The 15,563-nt window shown below is 46.6% G+C and overlaps 1 long non-coding RNA gene across 2 annotated transcripts; it reads left to right on the top strand.

The window, feature by feature from the left end:
- The first annotated feature begins 10,373 nt into the window (after window positions 1-10,373).
- On the top strand, window positions 10,374-14,426 carry LOC106149148. Of its 2 annotated transcripts, none has more exons than XR_001235127.1 (3): window positions 10,374-10,455; window positions 12,987-13,065; window positions 13,649-14,426. It is a non-coding gene; the product is annotated as an uncharacterized LOC106149148 (long non-coding RNA). The 2 variants fall into 2 exon arrangements; XR_001235128.1 differs by lacking the exon at window positions 10,374-10,455 and adding an exon at window positions 11,500-11,566.
- The last annotated feature ends 1,137 nt before the right edge of the window (window positions 14,427-15,563 follow it).

The raw sequence follows: 15,563 nt of genomic DNA on the forward strand, positions 1-15,563 counted from the left end.
AACAAACAAACCCTGGATTAGGTGTTGCATTTTCTGGAACCAGGACCCCAAACCCTATCTTTAGATCCCTGGGCCAGGGCAGGTAACTCACTCAGGACAGGTCCCCAGAGTCTAAGAGGAGTTAGACAGAGGAGCAACTACCCGCTTCAGCAGTCTCCTCCTCAGAGTGCCTCAGGGAGGGCAGGCAGGGTCATTCCTTCCCGGGAGCCCTCCCTGGGGCAGCCCTCAGTCTTGGTGGATGGTTGGCTTGGTGAGGGGAAGAGAGGGCAGTGTGGATCTCCCCTCACCAAATGTTCTTTTGGTTTCAGGCAAGATTGCCCTAGCTGCAGTTGGAGGAAGTAAGCCTCTGCAGAGAAGAGGTTGGAGCCTGGCACAGAGACTGGGGAAGCAGCCATGCTGTCCTTGCCCAGGCTTCTCTGGAGCCTCAGGAGATGGTAGAGGGAGGAGCTGGGAGGAGGGAAAGGGCCAGAGAGAAGGGACTGGAAGCCACTGGAGATAAGAAATAGGGAGTGGACACAAGGAACGGGTGTCGTGTACAAGGGGGTGGCAGGGTCCTCCACAGGGGCTATGTCCCCACTGCAGAGCACTCACTGTTACCCAGAGTCTTTGAACTCCCCTGGGCTCCTGCTTTCTCCCTGATGAGCTCAGGGCTCTTGAGGGCATAGGTAGTGTGGAACGTGTGCAGTTTGAATCCATAAGTTGCCTCACAGGGATGTCGTGGTACCAGCTACTCTGGATCTAGTGCTTCTGGAGATGCTGGAAGCTCTGATTCACTGCCTTGAACAGCTATAAACTTCTTCCTCATCACTGTGTGGGTCCTGACTGGTCCCTGTGAAATTACCATCTCCTCAAGGAGAGGAAAAGCTCCCCAACCTTTCCTTGCCCCACCCTTACATGAAGGCACTCACTGGGGTCTGGGGAAGTGACTTCCCCAGAGAAGCTCTTGCTGGCAGTCAGAGCCTGGCTCAGAGCCCTCTGCTCCTCCTTCCACTTTCCCACTGGGCTCTGTTCCCCAGCTGCCACTGCTGGGCATGCCTATGTCGCCTCCAAGCTCAGTGCTGACCTTGTCCCCCAGGTCCCGGGAGGTCCCTCGGGTTTAACCCAGTGCGTGGGTCCCTCCCCTGGAGCCCAGCCCCACCAGCTCATTTTCTCACTGCCCCGGATGTGGTGGCTGCAGCCATCAGCTCTGTGTCTCTGGTCTTTGGGGGCATTGGCTTCACTGGGGTGGGAATCGCTGCCTTGTCCCTGGCAGCCAACGTGACATCTGTAGCGGCCATTGCCCAAGGTGCAGGTCCCTACAGGAAGCCAGGTGGCTGCTCTGCAGTTGGGTGAGTGTCCCGCCGGGGGCTGCTGTGGTGAGGAAAGGGACAAGAGCCGCGGAAGACTGAGCACAGAACTCAGCCTCAGGCCCCTGTCAGCCTCCAGGTTCTCAAGCAAGGCGAGTAGGGAAGGCAGGGGCCAGGCAGGCAGGCCAGTTTCAGGCTGGCTCTCCCGGGGGCACCTCCCACTCCTGGGGGGCAGGGTGAGGGGTGCTCAGTCTTCTTCCCTGCACAAGGAGGAGACTTCTTTCTGTTTCTCCACTGCAATTCATGCCTGTACCAGCCCCGCCCTCAGGAAGAGCTTCGGGTGTTCAGGAAACGAAGGCTGTGCAGTGGGATACCTGGGCCTCAGGTCCCCCTCAGGGGTCCTGGCGTCTCTGCCTGGCAATTCTGTCCCCGACCTGTATGACTCTGCTCGCACTGTTTCTTCCCCAGGGGTGACTGGGCTTCCGTGTCCTTTAAAGTCAGCATGGGCACCACTGTCTCTGTCGGGCCTGCCCTTGCGGCCCATGCAGTGACCTAATGGCTCCAGCTCTGCTTCTGCAGGAAAGACCACCGACCGGAAGTGGTGTCACCCAGCTGGCTGGACCTAGGGAGGGACTGGTTCTGACAGGACATGGAACAAATGCCCCTCTGAGAGAAAATAAGAACTAAAAATGTGTTATGGTGGAGCCTTTCCTTTCTGAGTGTGGTTTGTTTGGGAAACACCAAGGCCAGGCAGGGCTCTCCCTCGAGGCAGGGTGTCAGGCAGGGTGGGCAGGGAGGAGTTAGGCTCAGTTTCTTCTCCCACCTTGTCGTGACGGAGTGACGTGATGTTGGTGTGTGCAGGGCTGGAATGAACCTGAAGTGAAGACAGAAATGTCCCCTGCCCTGCTACTGACTCTGTGTGACCCTGGGCAGGTCACCTCTTCCCTGGGCTTGGATTTGTCACCCTCTGAATAGGGAGTTGAGATAAACGACTCCCTAGGAGAGGAGGGGGGCATTCTCTTTCAAGCCACTTATCCTCAGCCTTAGCTTCTGGCGCACTTATAGCCCCACGCTCTCCTTGGCGCTTTGCCTAGTGGCTCGGACGTGTCACTGACCTGTCCCAAAATCAAAGTCCATTCATGCTCCTAAGTCTTTTTTCCCAACAGCCAACACAAAAATTTACTTTGTCAAGGTGGCTCTGACCCTTCTCTCTAGAGCCCTGATTCTTCAAATTTTTCCCTTCTTAATCTGCTTTCGTGGTGCTGGGACCTGACACTGACAACTTAAAGGAGGAAGGGGCTTTTTCTCCCATTGTTTCAGAGTTCAATCCATGGTTGGAGGTCTTCAAGGGAGGAGCATCATGGCAGAGGGTGTGGTGGGGCAGAGATGTTCACCTCACGGTAGCCAGGAAGCAGAGGGACCAGGAAAGAGCCAGAGAGGAAGGGACCAGGGACCAGGTAGAGGACGCAAGGTTGTGCCTCCCTGAATTGAACTCATGACCTTGCGCTTGCCATGCGCTGGGCTAAATCCCTAGCCCCTGGCAATGTGTTTTTTAATGTAATCCAGGGTGTCCACCCAGCACACCCTGAAGGATGCTTTTATTAATCTCCTGAGCATCTTTAAATCCAATCAGATTCACAACGATATCAAACATCCGTGGCCTTTAGTGGTGATATGTCAATTTGACTGGATTAAGAAATACCCAGGTGTGATGAAAAAATAGGGTAAATGTGTAAGTTAATTACAACTTCATTACAGTAAAAGACACATTTCCATTAATTCCCTCACAATATGCCCCTCATCCCAAATACACATATCCCATCATTCCTGTCACTTTTGTAAGAAGTTCTAGAAGTCTTAGGTAGTGACTGTTTTCTTGGGCTTTCCTGGCTGCCTGGATGCCCTGAGCTGATTGAAAATGTTTGACTTTCACGGTCCTTTTAACTTTGCAGAAAGTGCCAGAAGTTTCAGGGGGAAAGTGGCAAGAATGATGGTATAAGCGTGTTTGAAGGGAAAGGGAGTATTTTGAAGGGGATCATTGGCAATGTGGTTTGGTTTTTTTGGGGCGGGGTTGGGGGGTTTCCAGTACCGGGAATTGAACTCACGACCTTGCGCTTGCCAGGCAGGCGCTGTGCCACTGAGCTAAATCCCCAGCCCCTGGCAATGTGTTTTTTCATGTAATACATTTTTTACATTTCACCACTCACAGTATGTTTCAGTCACACTTCATATATGGTCCCTGGGGGGCTGGGAATATAGCTCTGTGGCACAGTGCCTGCCTGGCGAGGGTGGCGTTGTGAGTTCAATTCCTGGCACCAAAATAAAAAGTATATGGTCTCTGGCTCTTCTGTACCCAACAAGGTTCTGCTCTGCTTCCTGGCCTCTAAAAGCTAAGCACTTTGGATCAATGCCCTGTCCACCATATTGTTTCTTCCTTGGAGCCAGCCCACCATAATCTGACACCTCTGAAACTTTGAGCTACATGATGTTTTGAGTTGTTTAATGCTTTACATTTTGGTTGTTGGGTATTTAGTCCCAGGAATAGGAAATCTGACTAGCACACCAAACCCAGCACTGTTATAGTGTTTTCTAGTGCAAATCAATATTTTATTGTGCTTAAATTACACCAGGAATCTGCTCTTAAATGTCTGAGTTATTACAGAGAAGGTTAATGTCCCACTGGATGTGATAATCATCCTTGTCCTTTGCATAGTGGCTTATCCCTCTTGCAGAAAGAAGCACTAGGCCAGGCGTGGTGGCACACGCCTGTAATCCCAGCACTTAGGAGGCTGAGACAGGAGGATCATCGCAAGTTCGAGACCAGCCTGGGTTACAAAGCAAGCTCAAGGCCAGCCTGAACTGCATAGCAAGACCCTGTCTCAAAAAAGGACAAAAAAAAAAAAAAAAAAAAAAAAAAGGAGAGAGAGAGAGGAAAAAAAAGTACTGCTACAGTTGGATTTGTCCCTTTCTATATACCTTCTTTTTATTTTGGCAAAAAGCTCTCAACCCAAAACTTACTATCTTCACCATTTTTACCTGTACAGTTGTGGAGGACCACCTGGGTGACTCTTCCTGAAGGAGGAGCAGTTGTCTCCATTTTGGCTGAAACTGGCCTTATTTCCTTGTACTGATGTGTGCTGAGCTGGCTAGGACTTTTCCGTATCTCCTCAATAGGCTTTAAGCAGTGCAGATTGGTCCAGCAGAGGTGCTGATGTGTAGTCTTTAAAGAAAAGACAACAGGGCAGTGTTTCCCTGCTCCCCATAGCTCCCAAATAAAACATGTAAGCTGAGGCAGGATGGAGAGCCATGCTCCACGCTGTAGGCTGAGATTGAGTCTTGAGATAAGAGGCTGTGACTTCCTGGGGCATAAAAGATTATACATCAGAGCTGAAGCACTGACCCCCAAACATTAGCTACTACTTCAGTTGTGCTATGCAGATTACTCTTTCTGCATATCCTTCTCTCTGCATATTGCAGAGGTGATTTCAGGCCTCCTACCTAGCCCAGCTCATGGCACTCACATACTGCCCACCATTCTCAGTCACTCATCCTCAAGCCACTCCCCTCTTCATGAATTAATAAAACCCAGGTTCAGCCCTGGATCAAGGCCTTTGTTCTGGCTAGCCATCATCATAGCTGGACTTAGGACCCCTTGTCTCCCCATAACTACAAATATGCCTTAGTGTCATTATTTTCACCATGGATGATTGCACTGGAAGAAGTACCCTGGAATTAACTCACTAGAATTCCAATAACTTTTCCATAGGGTTACAAATATAAACTTTCTGGGCCATGACCAAGACAGGGAAGGGCGCTCGACATACAATCGAGCATTGTTAAGTATATTCATATTGTTATGAGAAAGATCTCCATAATTTTTTCTTGCAAATCAAAATTCTGTAGTCATTAAATAGCTATACTCTGTCTCCTTTGTCTTGGTCCCTGGTGTCCACCATTCTTTTCTGTCTCTGTGAATTTGACTACTCTAGATATTTGATATGTTATGGTTTATATTAGGCTGTCTCCCAAAGCCTCATGCACTCATAGGTGGGGCTTTTGGGAGGTGATTCGATCACAGATGCGTGATACTCATTGGTGGATTAGCTAAATGGGATGCTGGGAGGTGAAGCCTGGTGGGAGGAGGTGGGTCACTGGGGGTGTGGCCTGAAAGGGTCCATCTCTCTTCTTCTCTTGATCTCTTGCTGCCTCCTGCCACCGCGCCATGAGCTGTTCCCTCTCCACCATGCCTTTCTCCCGTGCCACTCTGCCTTGGAGCCAGCCCACTATGGATTGAATCCTACAAACTGTGAGCCAAAATAAACCTTACCTTCTTCAACTTGTGGGTGTTGGGTATTTTATCCCAGCAATGAGAAAATAACTGAGATATCATACGAATGCAATTCTACAGTATTTGTCTTTTTGTAACTATTTTTACTTTATTTTATATCAAGTCCACAAGGCCCATTCATGTTACAGCATGTGTCAGAATTTCTCTTCCTTTCTAAAGCTGAGTACTATTCCATTGTATAGATAGACCACAGCATGCAAAGAGACCACAGTTCACCTATCAGTGGACATTTGAGTCACTGCCATCTTTTGGCAACCAGGAATAGTGCTGCCACGCACAGATGTTCTAAAATATCTCTTCACAACTCTGCCTTTGTCCACTGAGGCTGCTGTATCAAAATACCACAGACTGGATAGCTTATAAAGAACAAAAATGTATTTCTCTCAGTTCTGGATATGGGAAGTACAACGATAAAGATGTGGCAGATTAAGACACAAGTGAGGGCCCATTTCTTAGTTCATAGACAGTGCTTAATCTCTTCTCTCATGTCTTAAGAACCCCTCAGAGGCTTGACCACTGTACACCATCACTTTAAGGACAAACATTTTAGCAAATGAATTTAAGAGGACATAAACATTTACACAGAGTACTGTGCCTTCAATTCTTTTAGGGATATGCCCAGATGTGAGAGGACTGGATTGTGTGGCTGTTAAACTTTTAATGTTTTCAGAAACTCCCGTGCTGTTTTCTGCAGTGGCTATGGCATTTAGTAATGCCACTAAGGGCATGCACAAGGTTATAATTTTCTATGAGGCCTGGCACTTGTCAATTTCTGGTTTCTTGACAGCAGTTCTCCTCATGGGTATGAGGTGCGATCTCATCAGTTTTCACTTAATTATCTTACACATCTTTTTATATACTTCATCATTTGTATGCATTTCTCCTCTGGTGAAAAGTCTATTGAATCATTTTCTCATTTTTGTATTGAATTATTTGACGTTTTTGTTATAGAGTTGTAGCAGCTCTTCATTTCTCTGGATATCAGTTCCTTGACTGGTGTATGATTTGCAAATATTTTATCCTGCTCTGTACATTGCTTTTCATTCTGCTGACTGTGCCTTTTGTTGCACAAACATGTTGGATCTGTTGCAGACCCGTTTATCTACTTTTGCTTTTGATGCCTGTGCTTTGGGTATCATATCCAGGAATAATCACCAAGCCCAAAGTCACAAATGTTTTCCCCTGTGTATTTTAGCTTTAGGTCTTTAGTCTTCCTTGTTCTTGTAAAATTATTTCTTTTAGTTAGAAGAGGTAGAGGTTTGTAGACATCGCCTAAGAAAACACTTCATGCAGGGCTGTGTATACATTTCTTTTTGGAACAGGAGATTGAACCTGGGATGCTCTACCGTGGAGCAACACCCTGATTCTTGATCTTTATTTTGAGGCAAGGTCTTACTAAGTTGCCTAGACTGACCTGTAACTGTGGTCCTCCTGCCTCAGGCTCCCAAGTAGCTGAGATTACAGGGCTCTACCATTGTGCCTAGCTTCTTAATCCATTTATATTAATAAGATTTTCTTTTACTTAGTACAGATTGTTCTGTAAATGGCCTTTTTCTATTCTTCAGATCTTTCTCATGATTTTTAATAGTTGTTTAATATTCCACATTTTATAACACATTTTATTTAGCTATTTCACTGCTTTACTAGTAGGCATGTAACCGGATGGTAAATGAGAATTTTCTGTTTGGGGGAAATTTCAACATAAAACTCAAAGCCAAGGACAATGGGGACAAAGACCCCACTCTCAAAGAAAGCAACTGGACCTGCCCCTCTGAGGTTTGCTGTCAGAGAGCGCAACAAGTCTGTGACTCTCAACCCATCAGCTATGTGGAACCTGTTTAAGAAGGGCATGCAGTCATTGAAAAAGATGCTTAAAAAGGGACTCAATCAGCACTTGGCTGACATCTTTATCATTGTACTTCCCATATCTAGAACCGACACTGTGGTTAACAGGGAGCCGCTATTCTCATGGACCTTTCGTAGTGGGGCTGGAAGGTGATATTTTGGCTTGAGTTTGCTCCTCTTTCAGTGGCTCAGGGAGCTAGGATGCATGTGAAACCATTAGGGCTATGTGTTACACTCTCCTGGCCAGAGGTGTCTAAGGCTGCTGACTCCCAGGTGAGCAGGGCATGCCGGGAAGCTGGGGCTGGTTTTGCTCCGTAGGGTGAAGCCCTCATTCATGACCTGGAGCACATGGACATGGTATGCTAATTAAATCTTAAAGGACCCCTCTAATATTGGTACCATTTTAGGTGTGGAGACTCCTTCAAAACAAGGTTGTTGCTAGGTGTGGCGGCACACACCTATAACCCCAGCACTCGAGAGGCTGAGGCAGGAGGATCGTTGTGAGTTCGAGACTAGCCTGGGCTACATAAGTGAGCTCAAGGCCAGCCTGAACTGCATGGTGAGACCCTGTCTCAAAAAGGCAAAAACAACAACAACAACAACAACAACAACAAAAAACCAAAAACCAAGATTGTACTGATGGGTACGTGGTGGGGCAAGAGAAACCGTCTAGAACACTCAGGTATGGAGAAGGTTCACCGCCCAGCAACATGGAATAGTGGAAGAGCCTTGTGGGTAACTGTCAAAGAACCTTGCCTATTACTCAGTTCCTGTCTGTGAACTGGGATAATGGTACATCCCCGCGTGGTTTTGTGAGGAGGAACTATTTTATGTACACAAAGCACTTAGGACTGTGCCTGTCCCTTAGCAAGTACAGGCTGTGAAGACCTTGCACACTGTCTTTGGCCCCCTCTGGTGGGCAATATTCACACTGCGAGCTCAGTAGGGATCACCCAACTGCAGGGTCCTTGGCCAGAGGCAGCTCGCCCTGGCTGGACACTTCCAGTTCTGTCCTTGGCCACTGCTCTCCAACAGCCCAGCAGTCGGGATTCCTCTTGAGCCTCACCTTTGGATACTGTTGATGGTCAAGTCTTTTTCAGCTCCTCTAGATCTGTTGAGCTGATGCCAACTCTGGCTGGAAGGATGAAGCTAGTTCTCTGCATCCGGCCTTGAAGTAGCTTCCCGGCTCCCTGAGGCCTCACCATTCATTCTAGGACCTGATCTTGTGCCCCTAGAGACCTGGTATCAGTTAAAACAAATGTAATTTTTTTCTTTTTTTTCTTTTGTACCGGGAGTCAAACTCAGGACCTTGTTCTTGCCAGGCAGGCACTTGTGCCGCTGAGCTATATCCCTGGCAACAAATGTAATTTCAATTGTAATAAAAGAATGAGAAGAGAAATTTTAAAATTATTTAAAGAGGTAGATGTCTGCAAATGCCAAAGAAACTAAGATTTTTTTTTTTTTTTTTATCTTTTTGAGACAGGATCTCGCTATACAGTTCAGGCTGGACTTGAGCTCATTTTGTAGCCCAGGCTGGTCTCGAACTCACAACAATCTTCCTGCCTCAGCCTCCTGAGTGCTGCGATTACAGGCATGTGCCATCATGCCTGGCAAAATTAAGATTTTTAATGCTGAAGAAAACACTAACAGCAGTGGAAAAAAGCAAAGATATGCCCTTTGTTCTAAGTTTATAATCTACCTGGAAATTTCTTACAATTGAATATTAAAAATTATGTTTTATGACACTTTAGTGCTCTGGGTGCAGTCAGTTCTTATTAAGTAAGGCTGCCAGACATTGCTGTCTATACTTTATACTAATTTATTATATATACTTTTCCTAAACCCATGCAGAAACAACTCAAAATTTCAGAACCCTTAGGAAATGACTACTTCTCACAGGTGTCTTCCAGGTACAGCTGGTTTTTGCATTTTGAGTCTGTGGCAAGATCCTACCTTTTTAACTTGCTGGGGATGAGAACTTGCTACCTGCTTACCCCAGCTCCTGGTCCACAGTATTTTCTGTGACCATTAGGCAATCTCAGTCTTGGTATACCAGAAAGAACAGCTGATTAGAACAGTTATGTCACTTTGGCTAAAGTGATACGATCAACAATAACAATAGCATCAAACATAGCCTAGAAAATGACAAAGTGAGGTGACTATTAATTTGCCACCTTTAGCCGTATAAACTAGATTTGTGATTATATAACAAAATCTAAGACAAACCAGAAAATTATGCATAGTAAATAACTCCTCAATGTGCCAATTTTACCCTCAGGAGAGAAAACTCAAAAGGGGTTAGGGAAAAAATAGAGAAATAGAAGAAACAGAAGAGATTAGAAGCAAGGCTGGAGGACAAAGGAGGATCACATAAACTTTGAGAAACAGGTGCAGAAGATAGGAAGGAAAGAGAGAAGGAAGAAATAAAAAGGAAAAACAACAGAACACCACCATAAAGAAGCTAGAAACCATGTTCACACTCGTATAAAAACAAAACCAAACAATGAAGGAGAGAAGAAACATGGTCCACTTTCAGGTTTGTCTCTGCTGTCCCTGGTAGAGTCCAGATCCATGCTGATTTATCCTAGCAAACCAGCAGTAGCTTTATGGTGGGGTAGTGGATAATCTCAGTGATCCTGCATCTTTATTTCCCCTAAAGCTAGATTCTGGCTGTGAGGCTGAGACCATACCCTTTTAGCCTGCAGCCATCAGCACACCTCCTGTGGTCTTGAACTCAGCTGACAGCGGCTAGATGTGTCCAGCAGCTGTTCTGAGTTCTGAGCTCAGCTGGCTTCTCTCCAAGATGGCTTCCGGCCAACTGCCCTCTCCTGCAGGACGTTCAATCCCGCAGACTCACCATCAGCTATTGCAGTCCTCTGTGTTCACTGTTCCCTTCTAGTGCTGCGTCTCTCCATGGAGGCTTCTGGTGTTGCCAGCAGTCACCATGTGGTCCACAGCGTTGAACCCCTCCTCACAGTGAGTCCCAGCTCAGGGAGCAGGCTCTGCTGGCTGCCTCCTTCTTCCGCACTGAAGTGTCTCTCTTTGCTCTCCCCATGGGCTTCAATTCTTACTCCAGATCCTTCCTGGGTCTAGAGGACTCACTTCCCTCCTTCTTATCTTCCTCACATTGCTATATTCCAGTGTCTGGACAGTGACTCTCAGAGAGGCTCTTTCTTTTTGCTTACCACTCCTCCCATCTTTTCAAAGTTTCAATAATAAAGATAATGTTTTTTTGGTCAGTGTGCAATTTAATATTAAACACCTTTAGGATGTTTTGGATCCTTTTTTGGCATAGCGCTCTGTGAGTTTTAGTTATCATGAAGCATCATCATTAGTAAACTTATTTCATCTGCTCTTACATTAGAAAACAGATGTCATAAGAAAGTGGAGCATGATTTTACAAAATTTAATTTGCTCTATCAACTTCCACAACTTTTCTAGTTTTTTTACACTCCTCCCCCCCAAAATTTAATGTAATTTACATGGCAAGAATCAATCTCTCTCTCTCTCCCCACCTTTCAGTTACAAAGGGATGGATACCCATTTTTACCCTTCAATAGGAGTGGTGAGAACAAACAAATGAAAAAAAGAAAGAAAGAAAAGAGAAAGAAAACAAAGAGAAAGGCTTTGAAAAAATCTGAAGCGTTAGTCTTTCATGAAGACTGTCATTTAGGTCAATTAAAAAGAAAAAACCTCTTAATAAACCCTGGAAAAGAAGTATTTCTACAACATATTTCAAATACAATAATGATCTTTAAAAGTCATTATGAAATAACACTGATATAAAATAATTACATAAAGATGACAAAGCACTTTATATCAAATGACAGTAATTGATACAGTAGCCAAGTCCTGTCTCCGCAATAACCAGGTTTTCCTGCCAGCCAGAAAGGGAGGCTGGGATTGGTTTCTGTTTCCTAGGAAAAGGAAACTTATCTCATTGGTCAATGCCCTCCCCGGGCGTCTCCCTGCAGCCAGAATAGAACTGAGTAAACCTTTTTGCTCAGAACAGAACTGTGGTGCTGGTGCCCTTCTGCTGGATAAGGCGGGGAGGGCAGGACCCCTTTACTGCAGCCCCCAAAGTTGGGTGGGTGGGATATATCCTTACTGTGCATCCCCTCTGTTGTTGTTTGTTTGTTTTTTTTATAATAGGAATCTAACCCAGGACCTTGCACTTGCCAGGCAGGCGCTGTGCAGCTGAGCTACGGCCCAGGTCCTCTGGGATTTGTTTTGCTGCTCTCACTGGGGCAGCTGCAAGGGAAGGTGGGGGTTGGGCGGGATGAGCCTTGAGCCCCTGGGCTCTGGGATTTGGGAACAGTGTGCATTGTTTTTTTTTTGTTTGTTTGTTTGTTTTTTCCCGGTACCAGGAATTGAACTCACGACCTTGCGCTTGCCAGGCAGGCGCTGTGCCGCTGAGCTAAATCCCCAGCCCAACAGTTTTCATTGTGCGCGTTGGGTTTCCCTCAAGCCTGCAGAGTAGGTGAGAGTGAAGAGGGCACACAAGTCGTAGGAGGAACAAAATCAGCGCCATTGCAAGTTCACCTTATTTGGAAGCAGCTGGACCTGGCTGGGTCCTTGCTTTGCTAAGAAGCCTTCTGACCTGGAGCAAACCCCATATCCTCTCTGAGCTGGACTCTGTTTCCTCATCTCTAAAATGGGAGTAGGACGCCAGCTTTCTGACATTACAGGGGAGATGCTGGACAAGCAGGCACCACAGCACCTTGCTGCAATATGTGCTTTGACGTCATCATCGGTTCTGGTTTCCTAACTTTGCGGCTTTCGTTATGCCACACACAGTTAAGGGAGTCCCAGAGCATCTAAGATGTGTTTTCAGGGGGAAGGAAGCAGCCAAAGAGGGAAATACACCCCAACCCCTAATATGGGTCCTTTGGTAACCCCAGCGTCCACATCCCACCTCCCTCATGGTGGAGAAGGACATTCTTTAGTTGCTATTTTGTGTATTGCCTGAGGCCTGACCAAGCCATGATTGCTGGATTCTGGAGGAAGTCTAGCATAAGCATTGCAAGCGCCCAGATCCAGATCGGTACTAGATGCTTTGCTGAGATATGGAAGAAGGAAGATAACATGATGGCTTACTGGTCAGGTCGCATTCCTATGATAATTGAGTTGTATTGTCCTTGCTACAACAGTTGACATTCTCGAATTCCTCTGCTGCCTCCTGGGTGGATTCTGAATAAAAGGTTACTGAAGATGGTAATCAGGAATCAGTCAGTCCTAGAGGCTGCTAGCACCTGATCACGGGATTTTTGTTCTCTTGGTTTGATGTTTTTCTTACTTTTCTTGTACATGTGCGGGCACCTAGTTTGGGGGATCTGTTCACCCTGGACAGAGTTGGATGTGAAGTCCGACACCTCACCCCAGGTCCCATTGAAGGCCCAGTGCCCCACCAGTGCAGAGCAGCCTCTCATCCACCCTGGCCCCCTAATACTTTTTAGGACAGTGGGCAGGAAGCCACTTCTGGGACCTCATGTTCCTATTTTTCACAGGTTTGCTTGGAGTTGGGAAACTTAACCTGCACCGTGCCTTTAGCTGCAGCTAGCAAGCTGTCTCTTCCCTGGCTCCAAGGTAACATCAGCAGTGGCCATGGCCAAAGATGGTAGAGGGGCCTCTGGTACTTTCCTATATGGCCTCTCATCTTGGGGGAGTGTTCTGAGAGGGGCAGCCTGGGAGGGTGCAGGGTCCTGCCCTTGTGGCAGCCCTGGTCTCCTGGCTGTCTCCAGGTGTCCACCCTGCCCCCGAGGGCCTTGATCAATGAGCCTGAAGTCTGGGGCCCCAAGATCTTAGACTCAGGTGGTCAGTAAATCCCCTCCTCTCTAAACTTGGGCCTCCTGCCTACACCGAGGGGTCTGAAGCTGGATCCCATGGAGACAGAGGAGAAGCCTCTTACTGCCCCCTTTTCCTGTCACCACTAGAAGAGGGAGTGGCTCAGCCCACAGCTGTCGTATTCCTCCCCCTGGCTTTCCTTTGCTTCCCTTTGATACCTGGATGGGCTGAGACACTTTGCCCCAGCTTCCAGCTATCTCCCTTAAGGTTACCTCAGAGAGCTGCTCCCCTGGCCGCTCTGAGGGGAGGTGGGTTTGGCTGCCAGACTTTGTGTCCTTCCCCTGCTCCTTCGGTTACTTTTGGGTCCAAACAAATTTCTTTCCAGGTTCTTAGTGTCCTGCACAAAATATTGGACAAACCACGTGGAAGAGGTTGTGAGGATTTACTTTTATTGAAGGTGGAAAAGAAATACGCTTTGAAGAACAAGTAGGGGGGCTTGGGGTACAGACTGTCAGTGCCCACAAGGAATAGCGTCGGGACTCTTTGCTATATGGAGTCCTAGGTTGCTTCTTTCCCATGTGCACGAGGCATTTGTAAGGGCTCTCCTGTCAGAAACTCCACTGGCCTGATGTCAGATTTAAGCTGTCTGGTCAAGGACCCACCAGAAGTAAATAAAAAATCGACAGTGGCCACCACATACAAGGTTTGGAGCTGCGCGGTCATCTGGGACTCTGTTTTGCGTTTTTTCTCTGGGTCTCTACGACTGACAGGCTCTGTGGAGCTGTTCAAGTGATTTCCCTCAGCCCTAATCTACCTCACTCCAACCCAGGACTCTGCAGCCTCTTTGAAGAATCAGAGGAGAAACAATCTTCAAGGTGCAAACATCAGCAAGGAATCTGAACCTGTTATCCCCGAACCCTGGTGAGCTGGGATTAACTCAGCTAGTGCTTCTGGAAACTCTCCAGTTTTAGTCCCACTATTTTTGTAAGGACACTACAGCTGTCAGTCAGGCAGCCGTGTCTCCGCTGTTCACAGAACTGCCGCCATGACAGTAACCACTGACCTGGCTGCCCTTCCCCCACTCTGGGGGTGTCTTCCCTGACTGCAGTGGGCTTGAGTTTTAAATATGCAGTAGATTACATATAAAATGTACCAATAAAATTCAAACAAATGAACAAAATTTACCCGACTGAAGTAAACTGAATCACAACATAGAAAAGAAAAAAAAAAAGGCAAATGAAAAGGGTCGAGGCTAAATGCCATACAAAGATGCTATTCTTTCAATAAAAATTCCAGTTTGGGAACTTTACACATTTTCAAAAGGTTAGGTAAGGGGCTGGGGATATAGCTCAGTGGTACAAGTGCCTGCTTGGCAAATGCAAAGTCCCGAGTTCAATTCCCAGTACCAAAAAAAAAGTTAGTTAAATTATTTTACCATCTTGAAATTTCATGTGGAGGGAAATAATTCAAAATCCTGATAAATCATTTTCAATTCTGACATGGAAAATGGAATATATTGTTAACAAATGAAGCGTTTAAAACAGATTTTAATTTCCTTAATTAGATTTCAAAATTGTTATTATACAATTAAAATTATTATAATAGCTTTTAAAAAAATACTGAACAGAATTGAACTTGGACCAGTCAGTAGCTCCAGTCAGAAGGTTTGAGTCTGAACCAAGTTGGATCAACATAGGCTGGAATTTGAGCCAGTCAGCAGGTTGAATTTGGACTGATCACAGGCCTGCTGTTACTGTATAAGCAACTGTCCTCTTACATTGCTAGGGATGGTCTAGGTCCTCTTAAAGTAAAGCCTTCTAAGTCTTCTCTCCTGTTGTATGGGCTCAGAAATTCTCACAAATCTACCCAGAATTCTTATCCTCAATAGTGTGGACAGAGCCATCACTTTTAAAAGAGCTGTAAGCATTAGGGATCATTGCCCCAAAGAGCTCCAGAGACCAACAGCTGAGGGCAAAGTTGGCCCACAGTGCGTGGCATTAAGTGGCAGTGCCTGGCAGTGGCAGGGACCACAACCAGCAGTAAAGAGCAGCAGCATCAGGGTTCAGAACAGGGGCTGGGGCCATTGGTACCCAAAGCCGGGGGCCACCTGCAGGACCACACTTTGCCAATTCATGATTTCTAACTGAATTGATAAAAGAACCTCCCACTGAATGGCAACCAAGCTCTCTAGTTTGTCCTGCTCCATCTCCAAGCCAGGCTGTTGGTTTTAACAACATTCTGCACTTCAGACCTTTCTTTTCAAATCCATTTCCCTCCACCAAAGCCAGCATTTCTCACAT

Source organism: Chinchilla lanigera, unplaced genomic scaffold, assembly GCF_000276665.1.
Source record: "Chinchilla lanigera isolate Chin_1 unplaced genomic scaffold, ChiLan1.0 scaffold00037, whole genome shotgun sequence".
Lineage (NCBI taxonomy): Eukaryota > Metazoa > Chordata > Mammalia > Rodentia > Chinchillidae > Chinchilla > Chinchilla lanigera.